Source organism: Oryctolagus cuniculus, chromosome 17 (assembly GCF_964237555.1).
Source record: "Oryctolagus cuniculus chromosome 17, mOryCun1.1, whole genome shotgun sequence".
Classification (NCBI taxonomy): domain Eukaryota; kingdom Metazoa; phylum Chordata; class Mammalia; order Lagomorpha; family Leporidae; genus Oryctolagus; species Oryctolagus cuniculus.
The window spans coordinates 59,319,945-59,344,478 of record NC_091448.1 but is presented as its reverse complement, the minus strand read 5'-3'; the positions used below and the strand labels follow the sequence as shown (position 1 = coordinate 59,344,478).

The following is a 24,534-nucleotide window of genomic DNA, read 5'->3' as shown; positions in this document are numbered from 1 at the left end:
CATAGGGCCCTTGCCACAATGACTGCCCCCATACTGTCATATTTAATTACAAAATGTTACAACAATCCCTTTCACAATGCTGTGGGGACCTCCACTTCCAGCCACAATGTGGTAACAGGAACTGGACTTAACCTCCCACTAGAAGCAACTAGAAGGCTGGACAAGGTACATAAAGTAGCTTTTTCAGGCCTTGGACAATAGGCAGCGCACAGTTGTGATTCCTGGGAAAAGGGAAATGAGTGAAGTGAGCCCTGTACTCGCCTGGCTTTCTGCCTGGAAGCAGATTCTGACAAGAGGCTCCCGGAGGAGGAGCCCAGAGCCTGGCTGCCTTTCGGAGCGGAGAAGATGAGAGATGGTCAAAGAGGGGACCCGGGACAGGTGAGGTGATCTGAGACCGGGGCACCTGGCACCACACTTGGAAGCTCTGGGAGCAGGGAGCCACGTCAGAACTCCGGAGATGAGGAAGACAGCTGAGCGGGGATGTTTGTGTTCTGCACAGCCCTGGAATTTTGGAATTCATACGGTTGGATGGGAACTAGAGGAAGAGGATTTGGTGAAGTGCGAGGAAGCACTTTCTAGAAATCTTGGTTGATCCCGGGCTGGAGTGGGCTGTTCAGCGGGGCTGATTGGAGAGACTGAGCCGTCGTGCAGGTGGTTGTCCAGGGAGTTCCTGCAGTTAGTGAGGGACTGAGCTGAGCGACATCTGGGGTTCCTTCCATTCTTTTTTTTTTTTTTTTGACAGGCAGAGTGGACAGTGAGAGAGAGAGACAGAGAGAAAGGTCTTCCTTTGCCGTTGGTTCACCCTCCAATGGCTGCCGCGGCCGGCGTGCTGCAGCCGGCGCACCGTGCTGATCCGATGGCAGGAGCCAGGTGCTTCTCCTGGTCTCCCATGGGGTGCAGGGCCCAAGCACTTGGGCCATCCTCCACTGCACTCCCGGGCCACAGCAGAGAGCTGGCTGGAAGAGGGGCAACCGGGACAGAATCCAGCGCCCCGACCGGGACTAGAACCCAGTGTTCTGGCGCCGCAAGGCGGAGGATTAGCCTAGTGAGCCACGGCGCCGGCCTCCATTCTTAAAATGTTATATAGCTTAGTTTTATTTTTTTAAAAAATTTATTTAGTTGAAAGGCAGAGTGTTAGATAGAGGTAGAAAGACATAGAAAGAGAAATCTCTCATCTGCTGGTTCTCTCTCCAGATGACTGCAACAGTCAGGGCTGGGCCAGGCCAAAGCCAGGAGCCAGGAAGTCCATCCGGATCTCCCATGTGGGTGGCAGGGACTCAAGGAGTTGGGCCATCATCTGCTGCCGAGGTGTATTGGCAGGGAGCTGGATTGGAATCAGAACAGGCACTTGAACTGGCACTCTGATACGGGATGGGGGCGGGTGTAGCGAGCAGCAGCTTAACCTGCTGCACCACAGAGCCCCTCCCCCCTTAGCTTAGTTTGACCTACAAAAGACAGCTGACACCAAGTGATTACAATTTCATAGCATGTTGAGAAAACTAAGAGTCCCTGAAAAAAGCGTAGGTAGGGGTTTTGAAATGGAGTAGTTGTACACATCATTGGTCTTTATGTTTCTGCTTGGTTTCTCACCTGTGTGTACCTCTGTGAGACCATGGCTCCTACGTGTTTTTGTGTCTACCCCCCTGTTTGTAATACACCAGTTATAGGTGGATACCAGGGGCTTCTTTAATAGCTGAATGAATGCACCATGACTTGGCCTGAAGGTGGACAGAAAACATGCGTCCCGTGTGCTACTCTCCTTTCTGTGCCCCCAGCAGACCTCACTACTCAACCACGGGCCCAGTCTGAGCTAAACTGTTTGGAACACACTGACTCTAGACAGTCCGCTCTAATTAATCAGAATTACTGCTGACAGTATCTAGCCCTTCGCCGTTCTGGGGCTGAAAGGATGCCTGGGGTTCCCTAAGGTGTGGTGACAACTTGTCCCGGTCACAATCTATGTCCTTAGCCAGCAGCTGCTGGGGATCCCAGCTGTCACCTGCTTTCCAGAGGCAGGAGCTATGTGGGCATTAGCGACAGCTTGTCTGAGTGCCAAGGGGGCTCTCTGGGGCCACTGAATGCTAGGGATGCCTCTGGACCATGCAGCTTGTATGTGATGTTGGGCCAGTGCTTGGGGTTGGTCCGTGATCACGTCTCAGACTCCTCATGTTCGAGTCAGTTCTGATGCTGTACTGGTCCCACTTTCTGACTCTCAGGGCTTGTGGGGTCTCCTGGGAGAGCCCGGGGGTTGTCTTCAGCCTCATCTATGGGGCTGTAGAAAGAGAATGGGCGTAGGACTTGGCTCTGGTTCACATTCTGTCTCTGCCACTCACCGTCGTGCAGCTGTCTGCATGTTAACTTCACCTGACCTGGCTTCTTCCTCTTTAAGGTGGGGAGGGAAATGCCCAGCCTCAAATCATTGTTTAGAGATGTACGGAGACAGCCTAGGTAACGTGGCAGGTGCATAGAGGGTATGAAAAATGACCGGCGCTTCTGTGGCGTTGACTGTGTGCCGTGTGCTGCTCTAAGTCCTCCACAGACACAGTCGTGCATCGCTTAACCACAGGGTATGCTCTGAGAGGTGCGTTGTGAGGCGACTCCACCGTTGTTTTTACATCACACAACGCGCTTGCGCGGACTGAGATGGCTATCGCATCACCAGGCTGTGGTATAATCTTGTGGGACCACAACCACCGTGACACAGGGCATGGCTGTAATTTAACTCACGCAGTGTTCACAACAGCTCTGTGAGGCGGGCACTGTGAGTGTCACCTTATTTGATAGGATGAGGATGGGATAATTCGGCTCAGGTAAGGTCACACAGCTAACGTGTGGTGGCCAGACCCAGGAGGTCTGGCCCAGAGCCTTGCTTATCTTAATTACTTTGCTGTTGGAGGTTGGTCCTGTTTCTGTACAGGACAATCAACACAGATTTATTGACCATCTGCTCCCTGCAAGAAACTGTTTTGGGGCCGGCGCCATGGCACACTTGGTTAATCCTCCGCCTGCGGTGCCGGCATCCCATATTGGCATGGGCTTCTAGTCTCGGTTGCTCCTCTTCCAATCCAGTTATCTGCTGTGGCCCGGGAGGGCAGTGGAGGATGGCGCAAGTGCTTGGGCCCCTGCACCCGCGTGGGAGACCAGGAAGAAGTGCCTGGCTCCTGGCTTCGGATTGGCACAGTGCCGGCTGTAGCGGCCATTTAGGGGATGAACCAACGGAAGGGAGACCTTTGTCTCTGTCTCTCTCTCTCTCACTGTCTAACTCTGCCTGTCAAATAAATAAATAAATAAAAAGAAACTCTATTGGGTGCTGGAAGGATGCACATGTACTTATTTGAATAAGGCTGTGGAGTTGAGTGCTCGGGACACAGTCCCAGGCTGTAGAAAGCTTATGATCCACGGGGAGGCGACCACGAGGAGAGAGAGATAGAGATCCAAACAGTGCACTGGAAATGCCTGGCACACATAGATGATTAAACAGGCACTGTCATTTTTCAGGCAGCCTCTTCTGGGTTGGCTTGGCGAGAACTGGCTCACCTGGGCTCTCTTGGTGCTTGAAACAGATACAGCCGGGTTCCTGAGCTCACCCATTTGGGGAGAAATGCTGAGCCTATGCTTTTGCTGGGCAGGTGAGCAGGGTCTTCTAGTCCTGATGTAGCCATGGCCTTGTCCTGAGTTCTATGCTCATATGGTCTGCTTCATACCACATTTGGGTGGGGGGTCTGGCCATTACTTCAAACTCAATGCTTTTGTTTTTGGCTCAAACTCATTGTCTCGTTGCCAACTGTTATGGCCTGAATTGTGGCCCCTCCTCAAATGTATGTGTTGAAATCCTGACCCCCCCCCCCCGATATGACTGTATTTGGAGATGGGACCTTTTAAACAAGCAATGAAGGTATAATGTCATCGGGGTGGGCCCTCCTCGAATCTGGCTGTTGTCCCTTTAAGAAGAGATTGGGAACAGACACCTGCTTGGCAGATGAAGGGTCCTGAGAAGACAATGAGAAACCAGCCCTGCCAGCACCTTGACCCCTGGCTGCCAGCCCCCACACCCTGTGTGACACCTGCCTGCTGCTCAGGCCCCTGGTGGTGGTGTTTGTTATGACGGCCCGAGAAAGCGAACACTCTGATCGTGTTCCCTCTCATACTCTGTTACAAATCCCTTGGGCTTCCTTCACAACCATCACCTGTATTTCTGCTCGGTTCTCTCTCTCACCTCCCCGCTGCACACTGCTCTAGGCGGCTTTCGGCCTCAATGTGCCTGGACTCATCTCGCTCCTATTCCCCCATCCGCCCAGGAGACCTTAAGAGTAAGGGAGGAGGGGCCAGTGCTATGGAAAATGGCCCAAGTCCTTGGGCTCCTGCACCCACGTGGGAGACCCAGAGGAAGCTCCTGGTCCTGGCTTGGGATCGGCACAGCTCTGGCCGTTGCAGCCATCTGCGGCGTGAACCAGCAGATGGAAGCCCTTTCTCTGTGTGTGTCCCTCTCTCTGTAACTCTATTTCAAATAAATAAAATAAATATTTAACAAGAAAAAAGAAAGAGTAAGGGAGGAGCCCGAGGAGAGCTGGGTGTAGGATCGTTACACTCTCAGCTGCTTGTCATGGTGTGACACTTGTCTTCTGTGACCCAGCCTTTCTAGATCGAAGCTCTGCACGAGCGAGCACAACTTGTAGAAGAACTCGTATTCTCACTCTTCTCTGACTCCTGAGCGCTTTGGCGGCATTTCAGTGTACGAATCTTTACAGCTCAGTTTTCATTGCTTGTGTCTCAGCCTCCCGACATGGCCCTTGGACTTCCTGTTGGAGCATGCATGGTGAACTCCCCAGCAGTGCTTGGCCTTGTGCCTCTTCTTGTCTTGGGTCAGATCTCCGGGAGCAGACCCTGAGCTGAGGATTCTTGTGAAATGATGCCTTTGGTTCTAGGAAGGTAAGTGGAGTCGGTGGAGAAGCAGGGTAGGAGGAGGTGTAATTTCAGGCTAAGTCCTGTGGATGTAACCTCAGCTTGATTCTTTATGGATACTCTGAGATGTAAGTTATGCAGTTGTAAATTTTTTTAATATTTTATTTTGTTATTTACTTGAAAGGCAGAGTTATAGATAGAGGAGGAAAGAGAGAGAGAGAGAGAGAGAGAGAGAGAGAAAGATCTTCCATCCAGTGGTTCACTGTGCAATAGCCACAATGGTTGGGGCTGCGCCAGGGTGAAGCCAGGAGCTGGAGCTTCTTTTGGGTCTCCCACATGGTTGCAGAGGTCCAAGCACTTGGGCCACTTTTTTTTTTTTAATTTATTTGAAAGAGTTAGAGAGAGAGAGACAGAGAGAAAGAGAAAGAGATAGAGAGAGGTCTTCCATCTACTGGTTCACTCCCCAGTTGGCCGCAATGGCCGGAGCTGCGCTGATCTGAAGCCAGGAGCCAGGAGCCAGGGGCTTCCTCTGGGTCACCCACGCTGGTGCAGGGGCCCAAAGACTTGGGCCATCTCCACTGCTTTCCAAGGCCATGGCAGAGAACTGGATTGGAAGTGGAGCAGCCAAGACTCGAACTGGCATCCATATGGGATGCTGGCACTGCAGGCAGTAGCTTTACCCGCTACACCACAGCACCGTCCCTCCTGGGCCTTCTTCTACTGGTTTCCCAGGCATGTTACCAGGGAGCTGGATTGGAAGTAGAGCAGCTGGATCTTGAACTGGTGCCTGTATGGGATGCTGGCATCAAAGGGGGAGGCTTACCTGCTATCCCACAGCACTAGCCCTTGCTGTAAGTGTGCAAAGAGACAGAAACAAAGAGAGGGGGAGGAGAAAGACAGATGGACTGAGAGAGCTGTTACCCCAGAAGTCTGCAATGGCAAGGGCCGAGGCAGGCTGAAGTCAGGGGCTTGGAACTGAATCTAAGTCTCATGTGGTGGCAGGAACCCAATCAGTTGAGTCATCACCTGCTGCCTTCCAGGGTGTGCATTAGCAGGAAGTTGGAGTCTGGAGCCAAAATTGGCAATCGAACCCAGATATCCCACTGTGGGACGAAGGCATCTTAACCATTAGGCTAAATGCCTACTCCCCTGAGAAGTTTTGAGTTTGTGGGAATAAAGGGGCTCACAGCCATCAATCATTGCATCAGGACCATGCCTACTGTGGAAACTTCCAGGCACCCTGTCGTCTTGTGCAAAGTGCTTCCTGTGGTCCCAGGGCAGCCCTGAGAAGCAGAGTTTGCAGTTAGGGGCTGTTGGGAGCCAAAAGTACATAGATAGGCAGGGAAGGATGCATCTGAACAGTAAAAGGGATTTGTGGGTATCTGGGTGTGACATTGGCAGTTGGGGGATTGTTTTCCCAGTACAGATGGATACCAAGGTCCATGGATGCCCAAATCCCTTTTACAAAATGGCATAGTATTTGCACATAACCTGTGCACAGCCTCTTGTGTTCTTATAATAGCTAATGGAATGCCTACACATCATTTCATTCATGTGGAATCAGCACAGTACTTGGCACATGGCAAATTCAAGTCATGTGGTTTGGAACATTCTGGAATTTTTTTTTTTTTTTTTGACCCGAAGTTGAGTGAATCCTTGAATGTGGAACTGGTGGATATGGAGAGCCGACTGTGTATCTGCAATTCGATCTGTGTGGGAGGGGTTCAGTGTTGGGGGTCCCCTTGCTCAGTGTGCTCTTGTGTTCTCTGTAGATTTCTGTTTCCTGGGAGTAGCCCTTGTAACAGGAGAGTCTCCTGTGCTGGGCAGAGTGGACTCTTTCTAACTCAACAGGATTCTGTGTTTGATCATCGTTAGTGTCGTACAGCTCTTGCTTTTACCACCACTTGCCTGCGTTTGGCTGTGTCATGTCGATGCCACCTCCTCTGTCACCCTGCCCTGTGGCATTTGGAATTCTTTCTTTCCAGCTTTTCCTTTTCCTTCGTGTTCTCTTTTGTCTGTTACATGTAGCTTAGCCTTTTTTGTCACTGGGAAATGTTAGGGAGCATACACACTTTTATTAAGAAAGGAACTGTGTCCCCTTGTCTGCAGGGTCCACGTTTCAAGAGTCCCAGTGGGTGCTTGAAACCTTGATAGTCTTGGGCCCTATGTGTACTGTTCTCCCCACCCCCCACACACTCATACTTACCTATGATAAAGATTACCCTACAAATCGGGTACAGTAAGAGATGAACAACAGCAGCCAATAATAAAATAGAGCAAGTATAAAGAAGTCATGTGAATGCGGGCACTCTCCCTGTCTCTCAGAACATCTTACTGTAACATACTCACCCTTACTCCACTGTCAGGCTGTGGCTCCCTGTGAGCAAATGAAGCCTCGGAGAGCAAAACTGCAGAAAGAGGGGACTACTGTATACAAACAGTTAAATGTGTGGCATGGGATGGAGAAGAGTGATGAATTTTACGTTACATGTTACAGAAATCTCAAGATTAACTTTCTTATAAATTCTTTAAAGATTTATTTATTTGAAAGGCAGAGTTAAAGAGAGGCAGAGGAAGAGAGAGAGAGAGAGAGAGAGAGAGAGGGAGAGAGAGGTCTTCTATCTGCTGGTTCACTCCCAAGATGGCTGCAACGGCCGGAGCTGTGCTGATCTGAAGCCAGGAACCAGGAGCTTCTTCTGGGTCTCCCACATGGGAGCAGGGGCCTAAGGACTTGGACCATCCTCTGCTGCTTTCCTAGGCCATAGGAGAGAGCTGGATCAGAAATGGAGCAGCTGAATCTGGAACCAGCGCCCATATAGAATGCTGGCACTGCAGGCGGTGGCTTTACCTGCTATGCCACAGCGCTGGCCCCTCAAGATAACTTTTAAAGAGCAAGTAGGCATATGATTACAGACATTCAATTCTTTTTATTTTAAGGTTTATTTATTTGGAAGGCAGAGTAACAGAAGGAGGGAGGGAAGGAAGGAGGGAGGGAGGGAGAGAGAGAGAATATGAATGAGAATCTTCTATCTGCTGGTTCATTCCCCAAATGGCCACAATGGCTGTGACAGGGCAAAGACAAAGCTAGGAACCCAGCTCTCCACTGGATCTCCCACATGGTGTCTCCCACATGGTGGCAGGGGCCCAAGGACTTGGGCCATCTTAGGCTTCCTTCTCAGGCACATCAGCAGGGAGCTGCATCAGAAGCAGAGCAGCCAGGCAAGGCCCACCCCTACAGGCAGTTCTTTCAAAGTGTCCCTTTAGATTTGCCATGTATGTGTCAGTACTTACATCAGGGATATGATTCTCTTGTGAACACAGAATTTCTGTTTGCTGTGAAAACCATGCCTAGCTGAAATATAGAAGAAACACCTCTGTCCTTTCATGTGGGTGAAAAGCCCAGGTTTGGAGTCAGACCCACCTGGAGTTGAGTCTTCTCTCCTTGTTTACTGGTTCCATCCATCATTGGATAAGCACTCTGTGGTCTAAGCCCCGGTTTCTGTTTTGTAAAATGTGGACAACAGTAGTCATCATTGTGATATCCTCATAGCCTCATCACCCTCTGTAGACTCCCCTAGTCTTTCCTACCCTCTGGGCCGTCTGCGTCCCTGACCACCGTCTCTCCTGACAGTCAAACCAGCACAGCAAGGGTTGTTAACAAGTAGTCTAATGAGTGGGCCAAGAACAGGATGCCTGTATTCAAGTTCATGACTTTCTGGCTGTGTTAACCTCAAGGCCAGGCTTGAGGAACAGTGACAGGAGATTGGAGTCAGAAGTCCCAACTGTTAGTACTTGCTAAGCTGCTGGGACACAGATGGTTAACTCCCCACCTGCTAAAATTGGGCATGAGCAAAATGACCCTGAGGATAACACTGTGGTATTGCATTGCCCAAGATCCCGCCAGCCTGACTGTGACGTTGACCGCACCTTGCCAGGGATGTCCTAAGCTGATAACACCACACACTGTACTTTGTTGACTCCGACAAATACCTGCTGAGGAGGCGTTTTGCTGCTCCAGGCCCACTTTATTGCAGTGGATTTATGTCTCTACACATCTGCATGGACCACTCCCAACAAACAGCATAAATGCCCAGGAACTCACTTCAGCCTCCCCTATCCGCTCTGCAGTCTTGGGCTGCCCAGCCTTTTGAGCCCTTGGCGTTCAATTCTGCATCTGAGCCTAGAAACCCCTCTGCACTTAATTCCAGCAGTGAGCATCTAAATAGAGAAGAGATAACTGTTTTGAAGAAGAAATACTCAATTGTTTTCACATAGAAAGTTTTTTAGAGCATAGTTGAAAATTCAGTGCACTCTTGGGATATTTTTAGGCTCTTGAGAATGTTCCAGATTGCTGACTCAGTAAGCCCAGTCTTAAAAAAAATGCATGTTTTTGAACACCACAATGTCACATTGTCTAAGTGCCTTGCCATTTGGGTCTGACCGTAGATTCTGAGGCCTGCCTTGGAAACTAAGGACTCTTCGCCGCCTTTCGGAGCATCGGACACCCCGTTCCGCACTCAGATCTGATGAGAGGGCGAGTTCCTAGCATAGCACAGAGAAAAGGGGGGCCCGCAGCCGTGCGCGGAAGAACAGAGAGTGACTGTGTGTTGGCCGTCAGGGCAGAAAGGGCTTTTGAGCTAGCTGAGATTTAGCCTCCTGCCTTTGCAGACATGAGGGCTCAGGGTAGGGAGAGGGCTTTGGCCTGAGGTCCCAACACAGCCTGTGTATGCCAGCAGGGAGGATTCTGTGGGGTGGATAGATTGCCCCCTTTTCGGTTTGCTGTAGCCCCTACCAGGGCGCACCTTTCCATGATTCAGTTAGGTTTGGTTTGGTAACAGGGTTGGTTTGCTTGAAACACAGTGGCTTGGGCTGGCATTGTGGTGTATTAAACAGCTGTTTAGGATGCTGGTATCCCGTATTGGAGCCCCAGTTTGAGTATGGCTGCTCTGCTTCTGATTCAGTTCCCTGTTAAGGCTCCTGGGATAGCCCAAAGTACTTGGGCCCCTGCCACCCATATGGGAGACCCAGATGGAGTTACAGATTCCTTGCTTTGTCCTGGCCTGGTCCTGGCCATTGTTACCATAAATGAATCCGCAGATAGAAGATTTCTCTCTCTCTCTCTCTCTCTCTCTCTCTCTTTCTGTCACTCTGCCTTTCAAATAAATACAAATAAATCTTTTAATAATTTTTTAAAAATTGAAAGAAACATGATGGCTGCTTTAGGAGTTTGTGAGCAGGGGGTATAACTTGATTTTTCTTAATCTGAACTTTAACATTAATAAAAGTATATCAGTGATCTTCTGTGGGTCCTTTAAAATTTATGTAGATATGCAGGTGGTCCAAGACGTCGGGTGGTTTGACTTAGGGTGTTTTGTCATTACAGTTGTGTGAGAGCACACCCACACAGTCATCCTGTTTCTCACTGGTCACTTCCCACCACTAAACATGGCAGGGGCTTCAGGGCGTCGTCATGGGGACGAGCATTCGTGAATTCCTCCAGAGCCTGACTCTTCTTAGAGCAGACCCCTTTGGATCCCAGGGTCACATGGAGACAGACAGAATCCGGGCTTGCCAGATAGACTTTGGAGCTCAGGGTTTCCAGCTGCCCAAGGGAGAACATCAGCATGTGTATGGAGCTGGACTCACAGAAGGAAACTCTAGTAAGGATTTGAGAAATGGGACCCATCACCCCCCCCACCCACCCAGGGTACAACGTCTCCCCCAGGCTTTTCCTAACACCATCCCCTTCACAACATCACAGCAACGCAGGTCCCAAGAACAATAAGAGAGCAAGCTTCCTGGGTTTGTGTTTCCTGGCTCTCCCAACTGCTCCTTGTAAATATTTATTTATGTTTATTTGAAGGGCAGAGAAAAAGATAGACAGGCTGATGGGGGGCGGGACCAGGTTGAAGCCAGCAGCATCAGCATCACCTGGTAAGGTATTAGAGATACAAATGATACTATTCCTCCAGACTGGCCAAACCAGCACCTGTGGGGATGAGGCCCAGCAGGCTGTATTTCAACACATGGCCCAGGGAGGTTTTGAGAACTGCGGTTCTAAGTAACCACTATTTAAGCCACGATCTCCAATCCTTGAGTTTTTTTCTGGCACTTCTGTTATTTAAATCTGATATTTAACAATAAAGATATCATATAACTTGACATATTGAAAGTAATATACTATAGTATCTATAGTTAAATATCATACTAGATATTGACAGTATCTAGTATTTTTCTGAAGAATCACAAAATACTATTGAAAGAAGAAATGAGTATAATAATGGTTTTCTTGAGCCATTAAGTGAGGTCAAATGAAACCCATTCTGATTTGGAGACTGCAACAATTTCCGATTAGAACAGAGAAATGGGGAAACAGGACAATCACAAAAGCGGCTGTTCTCCAGTGTATTAACTGTGCAGAGAGCTAAAGTTGTAGGACTCCTGGAAACCCTATGAATACTTTATATTTCTTAATGATTCGAATTCCCCAGGGCCTCAAACCAATTCCTTTGGGTTTCTGGAAATTGTGGACACTTTCAGAATGTTGCTTTTTAAGTGAGTTATCATTTTCTACCTTCTCCAAAGGCTGTTGGAGGGGGGCAGTTGATGCCATTAAGATCAGGAACTCTGTGTCTATTATGGTTTTACGTTGGAGTGGAATAGGATCCTTGCTGTCAACAGCACTGAGCACTTTCAGATCTGCTCTGCTCTTACTGCCTGTGTTAACCTCTCACACTTGTCTGGTCCTGTGGTTTTCAAAGATCTTGGACATTTGGTCTTGTATTTGTCTTCATAAAGCATCTCAAATGTAGACCAGGTACCTGTGACTTCCTTAGCTATGAAATACCAGAAGTGGCTTGTGTGAGCTCCCATGTCTTGTGGGTGGCTGCTTCTCCATTTATCTTTTTTAAAATAGAAAGGGCCAAGAATACTGGTTTTGCATTTAAAAAAGGTTTATTTATTTGCATGTGCTTGAGAGAGAGAGAGAGACAGACAGACAGACAGAATTTAAGAAATATCAGCCGGCACCACGGCTCACTAGGCTAATCCTCCATCTGCGGCGCCGGCACACCAGGTTCTAGTCCTGGTCAGGGCGCCGGATTGTGTCCCGGTTGCCCCTCTTCCAGGCTAGCTCTCTGCTGTGGCCAGGGAGTGCAGTGGAGGATGGCCCAAGTGCTTGGGTGCCTGCACCCGCATGGGAGACCAGGAGAAGCACCTGGCTCCTGGCTTTGGGTCAGTGTGGTATGCTGGCCTCAGCGGCCACTGGGGGGTAAACCAGCAGAAAAGGAAGACCTTTCTCTCTGTCTTCTCTCTCTTACTGTCCACTCTTCCTGTCCAAAAAAAAAAAAAATAAAAAAAAAAAAATAAAAAAAGAGAAATATCTTCCATCTGCTGGTTCACTCTCCTAATGCCCACAACAGCCACAGCTGGGCCAAGCTGAAGTTGGGAGCCTTCAGGTCTATCTGGGTTTCTCACATGGGTAGCAGGAACACATGTACTTGGCCCATCACCTGATGTCTCCTAGGGTGCATGTTAGCAGGAAGCTGGGTTGGAAGCAGAGGTGGGATTCAAACCTCGGCACTATGATATGGGATACTGGCATCGCAAGCAGTGACTTAATCCACTGTGCTACAAAACACATCTCCTGGTTTTGCCTTTTTAAAGAAAACACATGAATACTTATATAAGCCCTGGAACATTATTAGAATGTGGTAAATGGTAGTTACTATTATCTCGTTGTCTCCTCTAGCATGGGGGATCCCAGAGGAGTCTGATTTTCAATGACAGGCCATCACAGAGTTGGGACTGTAACCAGATGATGGTGCCCTGAGCCTCACCTTTCCTGAACCCCGAGGAAGTGAGTGGCAGGTATACCTGTCACCTGAGCTCAAGGTGTTAATCTCTCCAGTCTCACCATTATCTTCTTCCAGCCCTAGTTCTTGGCTGCTTCCTGCCCCTGCCTTGGAATTCTATGCTAGATCCTCAAATAAAGCAAGCAAAAATACTTATGCAACATTTACTTCAAACAAAACATGATTCTAGGGGCCAGTGTTGTGATGTAACAGGTAAAGCCACCGCCTGTAGTGCTGGCATCCCATATGGGTTCTGGTTCAAGTCCCAGCTGTCCCACTTCTGATCCAGCTCCCTGCTAATATGCCTGAGAAGCAACGGGATATGGCCCAAATACTGGGTCCGTTTACCCACGTGGGAGACCCAGATGAAGCTCCTGGCTTTGGCCTGGCCCAGTCTTGGCTGTTGTGGCCATTTGGAGAGTGAACCAGTGGATGAAAGATCTCTCTATCTTTCCCTCTCTCTCTCTGTAATGCTACCTTTCAAATAAATAAATGAATCTTAGAAAAGAAAAGAAAAAAAAAAGAAAAGAAAACCCATGATTCTAGACATTGGGTGATACAGATACAAAGCCAAATTGGGGCCGGCGCCGCGGCTCACTAGGCTAATCCTCCGCCTTGCGGCGCCGGCACACTGGGTTCTAGTCCCGGTTGGGGCCCCGGATTCTGTCCGGTTGCCCCTCTTCCAGTCCAGCTCTCTGCTGTGGCCAGGGAGTGCAGTGGAGGATGGCCCAAGTGCTTGGGCCCTGCACCCCATGGGAGACCAGGAGAAGCACCTGGCTCCTGCCATCGGATCAGCACGGTGCGCCGGCCGTGGCAGCCATTGGAGGGTGAACCAACGGCAAAGGAAGACCTTTCTCTCTGTCTCTCTCTCTCACTGTCCACTCTGCCTGTCCAAATTGGGCATGACATGTTACCCATTCCAAGGAGCACTTTTGTTTTTGCTTTGTAAAATTCAGTGTCTCTGAGGTCCAGGTATGCCTTCCAATCTGTAAAGGTGCATTTGCAACCATGGCACCTTAGGTTTGTTGAAATGTAGTCATTTCTCCTCTGAAGCACTGGCAGTCTTTCTCTCCAAGGTGAGAGTCAGAGAGAGAGGACGATAGGTAAAGAACCAGCCACTGTCCAGGACAGAGCACAGTAAGTGCTCAGTGATAGTATGAAGGGAGCAAGGGAAGGAGTGCAGCTGTCCTCCATCTCGGGGTTCCACCTGCAGCACTTGGCAACCCACATGGGTGCCGGTTTGAGTCCTGGCTGCTCCACTTCTGACCCAGCTCTGTGCTATGGCCTGGGAAAGCAATAAAAAATGGCCCAAGTCCTTGGGCCCCTGCACCCACATGGGAGACCTGGAAGAAGCTCCTGGCTCCTGGCTTCGGATCGGCACAGCTCTGGCTATTGCGACCAATTGGGGAGTGAACCAGCGGATGGAAGACCTCTCTCTCTCTCTCTCTCTCTCTCTCTCTCTCTCTGCCTCTTCTTCTTTCTGTGTGTCATTCTGACTTTCAAATGAATAAGTAAGTCTTTAAAACAAAACAAAACAAGCCTGTGTCCATACCAAACATGTGGCAGCATTTGTTGGGGTGCATTATTCCCTAACCCGTACAGTAAAACAGACCACTTACATGACGTTTCTGCTTCATTAAGTATTCTAAGTGATCTAGAGAGGAGCTGAGGTGTGGGTAGGTTCCATGCAAATATCCCACTGTTTCATAGAAGGGACTTGAGCGTCCACGGATTTTGGTGCCCATGGTGGATTCTAGAACTAATCCCCTGTGAATACTGAGAGTTGACTATGCTTCCTTCTAACCTGCAGCATCAGAGGATTCTCTTGGAGGAGAGAGGACCTGAACTAGATCTTGAAGGTGGGATTTTTGATAGAAGAAAAAGGTGGAAGGGCATTTCAAACCCCCCATCCTCTAGGGATCAGTAAAAGCAAAGACCAAGAGAACTTGTGAAGGCCCCTAATTGGAAGGATGGGCATGGCTACAGTCAGAGCTGAGCATCAGTGGCTCTTGCTAGCTTTCAGAGATCCTCCCTCCCTCCCTCCCTCCCTCCCTTTCTTCCTCCCTCCCTCCCTCCCTTCCTTCCTTCCTCCCTCCCTCCCTCCTTTCTTTCCTTCTTTCCTTCTTCCCTCCCTCCCTCCCCTTCTCTCTCTCCCTTCTTTCTTTCGTGATTTATTTATTTATTTATTTGGAACTCAGAGAGAAGGAGGGAGAAATACAGACACACACACACACACACACACACAGACACACAGACACACAGACACACACACTTTTTCCATCTGCTGGTTCACTCCCATAAGGTCTGCAGCAGCCAGGTCTCAGGCCAAAGCCAGTAGCTTGGACTCCATCCAGATCTCCCACGTGGGCGGCAGGGACCCAAGCATTTGGGCCATCTCATGCTTCTTTCCCAGGCCTATTATTAGCAAGGAGCTGCGTTGGAATAGAAGCAGCCGGGACTCACCATTGCTCGGCCGATATATGCTGCTGGTGTTGTAGGCAATGGCTTAGCCTACTGCACCAGAACGCAGGCCCCAATTCAATGCATTTTCAACTTACAATGGGTTTATTGGATAATACCTTATTAGGCGTCAAAGAGCAGCTGTAGTTGTAACCAGCAGCTGCCTCTTACCTCCCAAGGGCATCCCTGCAACCTGGGCTGTATCAGCTGCCCTGCCCATCCCCCCTGCCCCATGACCTCCCCACAGACTAGCAGCTAGAGGGTTAATGCTAGTCAGTTGTAAGCCTCCAGGTCCCTCCTTCCCTCCAGTGGGTTGGTTGGGGTCAGGTCTTCTGCTAGATGTTGTGATCATCACCTTGGCTGAGCTCTGGGGGCTGATAAAGTAGGAAAACCCATCTGAAGCCAGGTCTGAGAATGATGGACTGGTGCTGTGGACCAGGATCCGGGTCTGAGAATGATGGACTGGTGCTGTGGACCAGGATCTGGGTCTGAGAATGACAGACAGGTGCTGTGGGCCAGGATCCCGGATGCCAAATCTTTAAGATCGTGCCCCTCTGAGTTTGCTCCTGCATCCCCAGTAGCTGTGTATTTATTTATAAATGTAAATAGGTACTACTGTACTATGATGCTCAATCTAAAAACCTGCTGAAAACTAGAAGTTCAAAATGAGATGAAAACAAACAGAAATCTTAAGTTAGAGCATTTTCTGTCCATTGCACAGCGACTCAGGCAGCCTCCTTTCCTGGGCGAGGGGAACTCACTTGCTGGGACCCTGTTGAGAAAATAGCAGAGCTGTAGCTGGGCAGTGAATTTCCCTGTCATTCCGGAAAGATGCAAGAGGAATGCAGGGAGGAAGTGGCTGATACCCACTTTACAGGTTAAAAAAAAACCACAAAATAGAAGCACAGAGGGATAAGCCACTTGCCCAAGTCATATAGGGAGGAAGTAGCAGAGTTGGAGCTTGGCTGTAAAACACACGACCAATAAGTAGACCCAGAAATCTTTCCAAGTATTACACGCATACCTTCTCCCGTACCATTTGTAAGTTATTCCTGGGTCATTTTACTGGTCCCAAAGCAACATTGCATAATGGAAACACTTGACTCAACACAGTGGTAGTGTCTTGGGCGAGTGAGAAGCGACCAGGAAGCCACAGGGAAGGAGAATGAAGGCCTAAGAAAGCCTTCTCAAAAGAGGCGAGGGTGGGACCTTCAGTCCTCCATGAAAACAGGCTGGGAGCTCCTGGCCGGGTTGGAGCAGAGCATGCTGGCAACTCAGGACATGTGTGTGTGCTGCTGCCTGCTTGGTCCACTGTGGGCAGGGCAGCTCTGTGGGGTCCGAGTGCAGATCCATGAAGTATCTCCATTGCTCCAGAGGTCTTTTTAGAAATGGAAAAGAGAATCTTCCATCTTTTGGTTCAGTCACAAAATGGCCACAACAGCCAGAATTGGGCCAATCTGGAGCCAGGAGCCAGGAGCCAGGAGCTTCTTCCAGGTCTCCCACGTGGGTGCAGGGGCCCAAGGACTTGGGCCATCTTCTACTGCTTTCCCAGGCCACAGCAGAGAGCTGGATTGGACGTAGAGCTGTTGGGACTTGAACTGGCGCCCATACGGGATGCCGGCGCTGCAGGCGGCAGCTTTACCCGCTACGCCACAGCGCTGCCCCAAGTGGTTCTATTTTGATACCCACTTTACAGATTAAAAAAAAAAAATAGAAGTACAAAGGGATAAGCGACTTGCCCAAGTCATATAGGGAGGAAGTAGCAGAGTTGGAGTTTGAACCCAGTCTTGCTCTGGATGTGGTGGTCCCAACCACTAGGCTTCACTGCCCAACACTGGTAAGAGAATTGACAGCTATCCCATGTCCTCATAGGTCCAGCAAACTCCCACCTCCACCTAAAAGCGCATCCACAGTCAGGTGCCTTGGTCCAAAAATTTCTAGGCATTTTGGAAAAGATGCAGAGACCAAATAAATAAATTGACAAAGGGATATTTCCTTTTATCTAATTGGACTTGTTTAATTTAAATGTTAAAGGTGGAAGGCTGTGGCTCCATGTCTGTCTCTACTACCATTGCCTCTTTAGTGCTAAGAAGGGGTATGCATTGGGTGTTGTTATTGTATGGGTGTGGTTTGTCCCCCAAGGGTTTATGTGTTCAAAGCATGGTCCTCAGTGTGGTTGTGTTGACGTGGGGGACCTTTAAGAGGTGGAGCCTAGTAGGAGGTCCTAAGAGTGGCATCCTGACTGGTCATGTGACCTTTAAGAGGTGGAGCTAAGTGCGAGGTCCGAAGACTGACTTCCTGTCCGGCCACAGTGCTCTTTCCTTCTCACACATCCTCCCCCCACTGTGATGCCTCTGTCTGTTATGGTTAAGGGGGCTCTCGCCAGAGCCTTGCTATGTTACCTGGACATTGTACTTCCAAATCAAATAAATGAGTCAAATAAGTCTCTCTCTTTTTTTTCAGAAGTGCCCAGCTTCAGGTATTTCATGACAGTAGCAAACATGGACTAATACTGAAATACTAATACTTGGGTCATCACCTGCTACCTCCCAGGCGCATTAGCAGGGAGCTGAGTCAGAAGCAGGGCAGCCAGGACTTGAACTGGCACTTGTATGGGATGCGGGCATTGCAGGTGACGCCTTAACCCGCTACGCCACAATGCTGGCCCCATTGCTTATTCTTAACTGCCTTGTTTCCACTCCTTTCCATTTTCCTTATTGGATTTCACCAAACCATAGTCTTACAAATAAACTTCTCCTGGCTTCCTTTGGATGCCATCACACTGGATGTGAAAAATCTCCACTCTTCAAAGGATTTAACCTTAGGAGCAATCCAGCTGGGCTCCAGACTGTAGTTAAAAAAAAGAAGAAAAATGTTGACGTAGAGCATCAGGAGGTGACCGTAAGTGCTCTGTATGTCTTCAGTTCCCTGTAGGGGCTGAAGGCTGTGCTTGATGAACTCTGGCCTCCAGGACTTTTTCATCAATGAACTGCCTCTGGAGCTTGCTCCAGGAAAACCTCCGTCTGGCCCCGCCCCGTCCCCAGATCCTCCTCCCCTTTGTTACACTCCCAGATGCTGTCGACAGGTGGCGCCAGCCGGCCTCGCTCTCCTCTGTGGCCCCATCGGAGGGGCGGGGTGGGGCGGGGCGAGGCCCAGAGTCTGAAGAAGGCCTGAGCCAGGGTCAAGATCTCTGGCATCTGGAATGCATTAAAAACAACCCACAAATCTGAATCTCAAAGGAGGGAGTGAGAGAGGGAGAGAGAGAGAGAGGAGAGAGGGGAGAGAGAGGAAAGAGAGAGAGGAAGAGGGCTAGGCTAGGGGCAGAGGGCTGGGAAGGGGATGCATGGGCCCAGGGTCACCACTGACAAGGGGCGGGGGGTCCATGATTGGGGTCATTGCAGACCTGGCCCCGGGGAGGAGTGGAGCCACGAGCTAGAGGTCCATGGATGGCGGGCCCGGGATCCTTGGAGTCTCTTTTCCGGGCAGGGTGGCCCCTCCTAGGCGGGGACAGAGAGGGAAGGGGTGGAGGCCTGCAGCTTCCTCCTCTGCCTGGAGCTGGGTCACTTTCCCCAAGTGACAAACCCTTGCCTCTGCAGGTCGTGACTGATGGGCCAGGGGCTGCCCAGGTCAAGTTCCAGACATTATGTGTGTGTGTGTGTGTGTGTGTGTGTGTGTGACAGCCTCCCCTCCACCCGCATTTGAGTTCAGAGTTTATTTGTTTTTTTCTGGGTCTTCATGATGAAATAGTGGTTTTAAAGGTTCCCCCATGTCACTCCTTAGCACCCAGGAGCTGGGGGACAATGACCAAGCACCACGGTGGGTGCGATCGGAGGTCACTCTCCCCCCACCCTCACCCCCAGGAAGGACACAGAACATCTCCTTCTCTGGGCTGTGCCACAGCGTTTGGGTTTGGGGAGTGAGGTGTGTTCTTGTCCTTCTCCTATGGCTGGAAGAAGCTATCGTGGAATAAAAAGGAAGAGGATCTGAGCCGGCCTGTTTGTAATAGCTCTGCTCGCCGTGTGTGTGTGTGTGTGTGTGTGTGTGTGTGTGTGTGTGTGACACCTGTTCTCATATCACGCTACCACTTTCCACCTAAACCACCCATTTCCGCCTCAGTCCCCCTACAGCTGGCTGCCCTGCTGTGCACGCCCTCATCATTCCCTGTTGCTCCTGTGTCTGGGTGGGAATGTGAGGAAGAAGCAGCTCAGAGCTGCGAGGCTGAGCTCCCAGGCCCGGCTACGTCCAGCACTACAGTTTGCATGTAGTTTGTTTCTCAAAGGTTCCTGTATCAGAAGCAGGGTCCCCAGTGTGAGGCGCTGGAACCGTGAAGAGTTGGGACCTAGGGGGAGGCAGTTTTGTAACTGGGGATGGCGGTGGCAGGGGTGGTGGTGGGGAACATTGTCTGTAGAAGGAATTAATGCTGGTATTGTGGAGTGAGTTAGCTCTCGTGCTATGAAAGAGCAAGACTGGTCTCTGGTATCCTGCCTTGCATGCACCTGCCACTGTGATGACATACACCTGAACTTGGACTTGCAGCCTCTGAACCTGGAAGAGGAATAAGCCTCTTTTCCTTGTCCGCACCCAGCCTCAGCCGTGCAATTGTGGCAACAGAACCTGGACTCATGCACTGGCCGACGGCAATAAAACCCTTTTCTGTCCAACTGATTGGTCATCGGGCTCCCTGTGGCAGGGACATAATATAGCTGGCCCCACAAATTTGATGTTCCCCTGCTTCTTCGGTGATGTACTGAGTGAAATAGAAACTGTTATTGACGGACCCTCCAGTCCGTTTGAGGTTAGGGAGGTGGGTGCTGTGAACACGTAATTAAACTCCAGGCAGTGGGAATGAACTTCAAGAGGGATGGAGGACAAAGGAGGAAAGGATCTAGTGGTTCTTGTGAACCCCAAGTTGACAAGAGATATGGGGATGGGACAGTGGTGGACAGGACACAACGCGGAGTAAACCTGACATCCTGCACCTTCTCACTGTTGTTGCAGATGAGCAACATCAGTCCAAGAAACCCAAAAGGAACTTGCATTCGAGGCAAAACATGTGACCAGCTCCTGAGTGGAAGAAATTGTGTCGTTTGTGTCCTTGGCATCTCCTACAAGGCTTCCCAGTGAATAACTGTACATATCTTTAAGACTTAATGTGATATTTTCTTTTCTTTTCTTTTTTTTTTTTTTTGACAGAGTGGACAGTGAGAGAGACAGAGAAAGGTCTTCCTTTGCCGTTGGTTCACCCTCCAATGGCCACCATGGCCGGTGCACTGCGCTGATCCGAAGCCAGGAGCCAGGTGCTTCTCCTGGTCTCCCATGTGGGTGCAGGGCCCAAGCACTTGGGCCATCCTCCACGGCACTCCCTGGCCACAGCAGAGAGCTGGCCTGGAAGAGGGGCAACCGGGACAGAATCCGATGCCCCGACCGGGACTAGAACCCAGTGTGCCAGCGCCGCTAGGTGGAGGATTAGGCTATTGAGCTGCGGCGCCGGCCATGTGATGTTTTCACACACGATGATTTTTCAACAAATTCTTATGGAAAGAGGGAAGGAGTAAGTTCCAGAAGGAAAAACAATCTTTCAAGTTCCCAAGAGGCCAAACGACAAGAGGCTGCTGTGGTCACTGGCACATGGTCAGCCCTCACACGGCACACAGTCTCTGTGGGTTCTGCCTTTGCAGATTCAACCAGTCAGGGGTAGAAAATGTTCGGAAAAAAAAATCTGTACTAAACATATTCAGCAGCTTTTCTTCCTTGTCATTATTCCCTGAACAATACAATAGGACGACTATTTATATAGCATTTACGTTGGATGTAAATAATCTAGAGATGCTTAGATTAAACCACGTGGGAAGATGTTATATGTGAATTCTGCACCATTTTATGGACCTGTGCACCTGCAGATTTTGGTATTTTTGGTGTGTGGGGGATCCTGCAATGGATCCACCATAGATGCTGAGGGCCGACTACATACATTGAATAGTGTGCATTGCCCAGTCTCCCAAGACTGGTCTCCTCCCGTCCTCTCTTTGTTTTCTTCCCACCTATCCTACCTCTCCTTGGCTGATGTAACTTTGCTTTCTTCCTGATGAGGCAGAGCGAGACATAAATGGTGGGGATTTGGAGTCAGGTGATTCTCAGGTTTCACACCCAGCTCAGCCACTGATTCTGTGTGACCACATCTGCTGACCACATCACTCGTATTCTTTATGCTGCACTTTTCCTCATCTGTGCAACGAGGGCAGGGAGCAGGCTCTCCCGGGACAGCTGTGAGGGTTACTGGAGCTTGGCAAAGTGTTCCGGAGTTGGCTGCTGGCTTTCCGTCATGCAGTGCAGGACGAACACTCTGCCCATTTGAACCGTGTCCGAAGCAAATTGGGTTCCTACGTGGATTGGCAATTAGAATCAATCAATGGAGCAGCAGAGAAGGCACACATCTCTCTCCTTCTGGGAGCTGGGAGATGCACTGGATCCCTGAACAAGAGGTAGGCTGCTGTGGAAGAGTTTTTATCAAGAGGAGATGGAAGCTACCAGAGCAGAGGAGCTCGATGGAAGGGCTCGTGTGGCCTTTGTGAAGTCCTCAGCCATCCTGGCGCTGGCTGGATAGCAGACCCTGTGGGTGTCTGAGTATCAGTTACAGCCGTGCGCATCCCCAGAGGAAGAGTCATCCCCAGGCATTTTTTTTTTTAAACTTTGATTTAATTCTTTATATTTACTTTAGCAGCAGGAGATAGACAGAGAGATCTCCCAGTCTGCTGGTTCACTTCCCAAATGCTCGCAATGGCTGGAGCTGGGCCAGGCTGAAGTCAGGAGCAGGAACTCAAACCAGGTCTCCCACATGGGTGGCAGGGACCCAACCACCCGCGTGCTCACCTGCTGCCTCCAGGGTCTGCACTAGCAGGGAGCTGGGAGTGGGAATGGAGCTGGGGATCAAACCCAGACACCAAGTGGGAGCTGGGCATCCTAACTGCTCGGCCAGGTGCCTCCCTCTATCTCCCTTAAAAGAGGACTCACCAGGGCGAGGTGGAGAGGCACAGCACTGCTCAGAAGTTACCGTGGGGGCTCGAGTCGTCCTGTTTCCAAACTCACTTTGCTGTCAGGAAACCAGAGCAGAGTGGCAGAATGACTTGCCCGCGATCAGTCAGTGATGGCAGAGGCACCCTGTGGATGTGTGACCCGATGGGTCTGTTCCTTGGCCACACGCACACACACACACACACACACACACCCTGAGCACATTGAAAGGGGGCCTAAGCCAGTGCTGTCCAGCCTCATGGCTTAGAGCAGTCTGTGAAGATGCTGGTTGACTGCACGGGATCCAGCCCTGCAGGTTTCTCTGGGTGAATCAGGTCCCTCCCACGTGGAGACCATTCAAGGGCGGATGCCCCAGAAGACACCCAGAGAGCGGGGGCCTTGGAAAGTGCCCCCCAGGGACTGACACGTGGGCTCAGGGGAACAGCTGAGCTTGACCTGGGGATGCACCAAGCGAGAGTTCTGGGTTTGGGGCAGGCCATGGCCGCTGCTGTGGGTGGGATATGGGTCCAGTGTGTGTCTCCCAAAGGTTCAGATGCTGGAATGTTGTCCCTAGTGTGGGGTATTGAGGTAGTGGGATCTTTTAAAACTTTTTAAAAATGTATTGAGAGAAAGGAGGTGGCTCCTATCTGTTGGTTCATTCCCCAAATGCCTGCAGTGGTGGGGGATGGGCTGGGTTGGAGTCAGGAGCTGGGAACTCAACCCAGGCCTTCCACTTGAGTGACAAGAACCCAACTACTTGAACCATCACCACTGCCTCAACACTGGTCAACACTGGTGGGAAACTGGAATTGGGAGCCAGAGTTGGGGGTTGAACCCAGATATTCCAGTATGGGACATAGCTGTTTTAGCCTGTGTCCTATGTGCTAGGGTGAATGCCCATCCCAGAGGTAGTGGGAAGGAAACTTAGGCCACCAGGAACTCCACCCTCAGGAGTGGACTGATGCCAGTCTCTTGAAGCGGTCTGGATCTCACAGTCATGAGTTAGTTCCTCTGCAAATGGGTTGCTGTAAAAAGAGTGAGCCCCTGAGCCCTTGGGCAGCAGGTGTGACCATTCTGTATGTCCACCACCATGGTGCTGTCCATCGTGAGACCCTCGGCAGAGCCAACCAGATGCAGGGACCATGTTGTTGAAGCCCTAGAGCTGTGTCCTAAATGACCTCTTTCCTCTTTTTTAAAGATTAATTCATTTGTTTGAAAGGCAGAGTGACAGAAAGAGGGAGAGAGGCACAGAGAGAGAGGTCTTTTTCTGTCTGCTGGTTCACTCACCAAATGGTGGCAACAGCCAGGGCTGGGCTAGGCCAACGCCAGGAGCCTGGAACTCCATCCGTGTCTCCCACATGGGTGGCAGGGGCACCGGCACTTGGCCCATCCTCCGCTGCTTTCCCAGGTGCATCAGCAGGGAGTTGGATCTGAAGTGGAGCAGCTGGGACTCAAAACGGCACCCACATGGGATGCTGGCATTGCTGCTGACAGAGGCTTAACTCACTATGCCACTGCACAGGCCTGGAAGCTGGGGAGTGGACCAGCAGATGGAAGACCTGTTTCTTTCTCTTTCTCTGTTTCTCCCTCTCTCTCTGTCATTCTACCATTCAAATCAATCAATCAATCTTAAAAAATTTTTTTAGACTACCCAGCAACACAAAATAGATTAACACAGCTGTTACTCTCAGCTTGGTCAAGGAGAGGCACTGGGCCCTGTGACTCCTCTGCACGGTGACATGGCCTGACTCTGCAAACCCACCACTGCTTCCTTCACCTCTGTTACCCCGGCCCTCAGCCTTCTGTCCTTGTCTCACTGCCTTGGCCCCCCTGATCTCTGTACCGCCCCCCACCCCTGCACCCCTTCCCTTCCCAGCCCCTCAGCCCCAGGCCTTTTCTCTCCTGCCCTCTCTTTACCAGGCCTAGGAAGCTTGCACAGAGCTGCCAGTTCATTTCCCCTCTGGGGTCAACCCCGGGTAGTGGCTGACAGCACAGAGTCTGGTGCCAGTGCTGAGGTCAGATCTCGTCTCCGCTGCTGTGGGGCTAGGGCAGCCTAGGCCATCTCTCTGGGCTTCAGTTTCCTCCTAGGAAAAGTGGGGCTAGTAATCACATCCACCTCAGTGGGTTGTTTCTGGGATTAAATGTGTTAATGCATGGACCAAGGGTAAGTAAGGACGCAGTAATATTTACTATTATTTGATTATTTTTTGAGAGACAGAGACGGATGGAGAGAGTGTGCAGGCTTCATCTACTGATTCACTCTCCAAATGCCTGCAATGCATGCTCCCCTCACCCCCCAAATGGGGGC

General features: G+C 50.4%; 1 protein-coding gene across 11 annotated transcripts in view; it reads left to right on the top strand.

Annotated features, from left to right (window-relative positions):
* TVP23C (trans-golgi network vesicle protein 23 homolog C) overlaps positions 1–24,534 on the top strand; it is a 138,039-nt gene that overhangs the window by 37,000 nt on the left and 76,505 nt on the right. The window contains exon 8 of one of the 11 annotated variants that reach the window (XM_070059953.1): positions 4,775–13,650. The exons of the other annotated variants lie outside the window; for them this stretch is intronic. The gene's annotated coding sequence lies outside the window, so the exon portion shown is untranslated. Of the gene's footprint in view, positions 1–4,774; positions 13,651–24,534 lie in introns of those variants that run through there. 11 annotated transcript variants of the gene reach the window in all.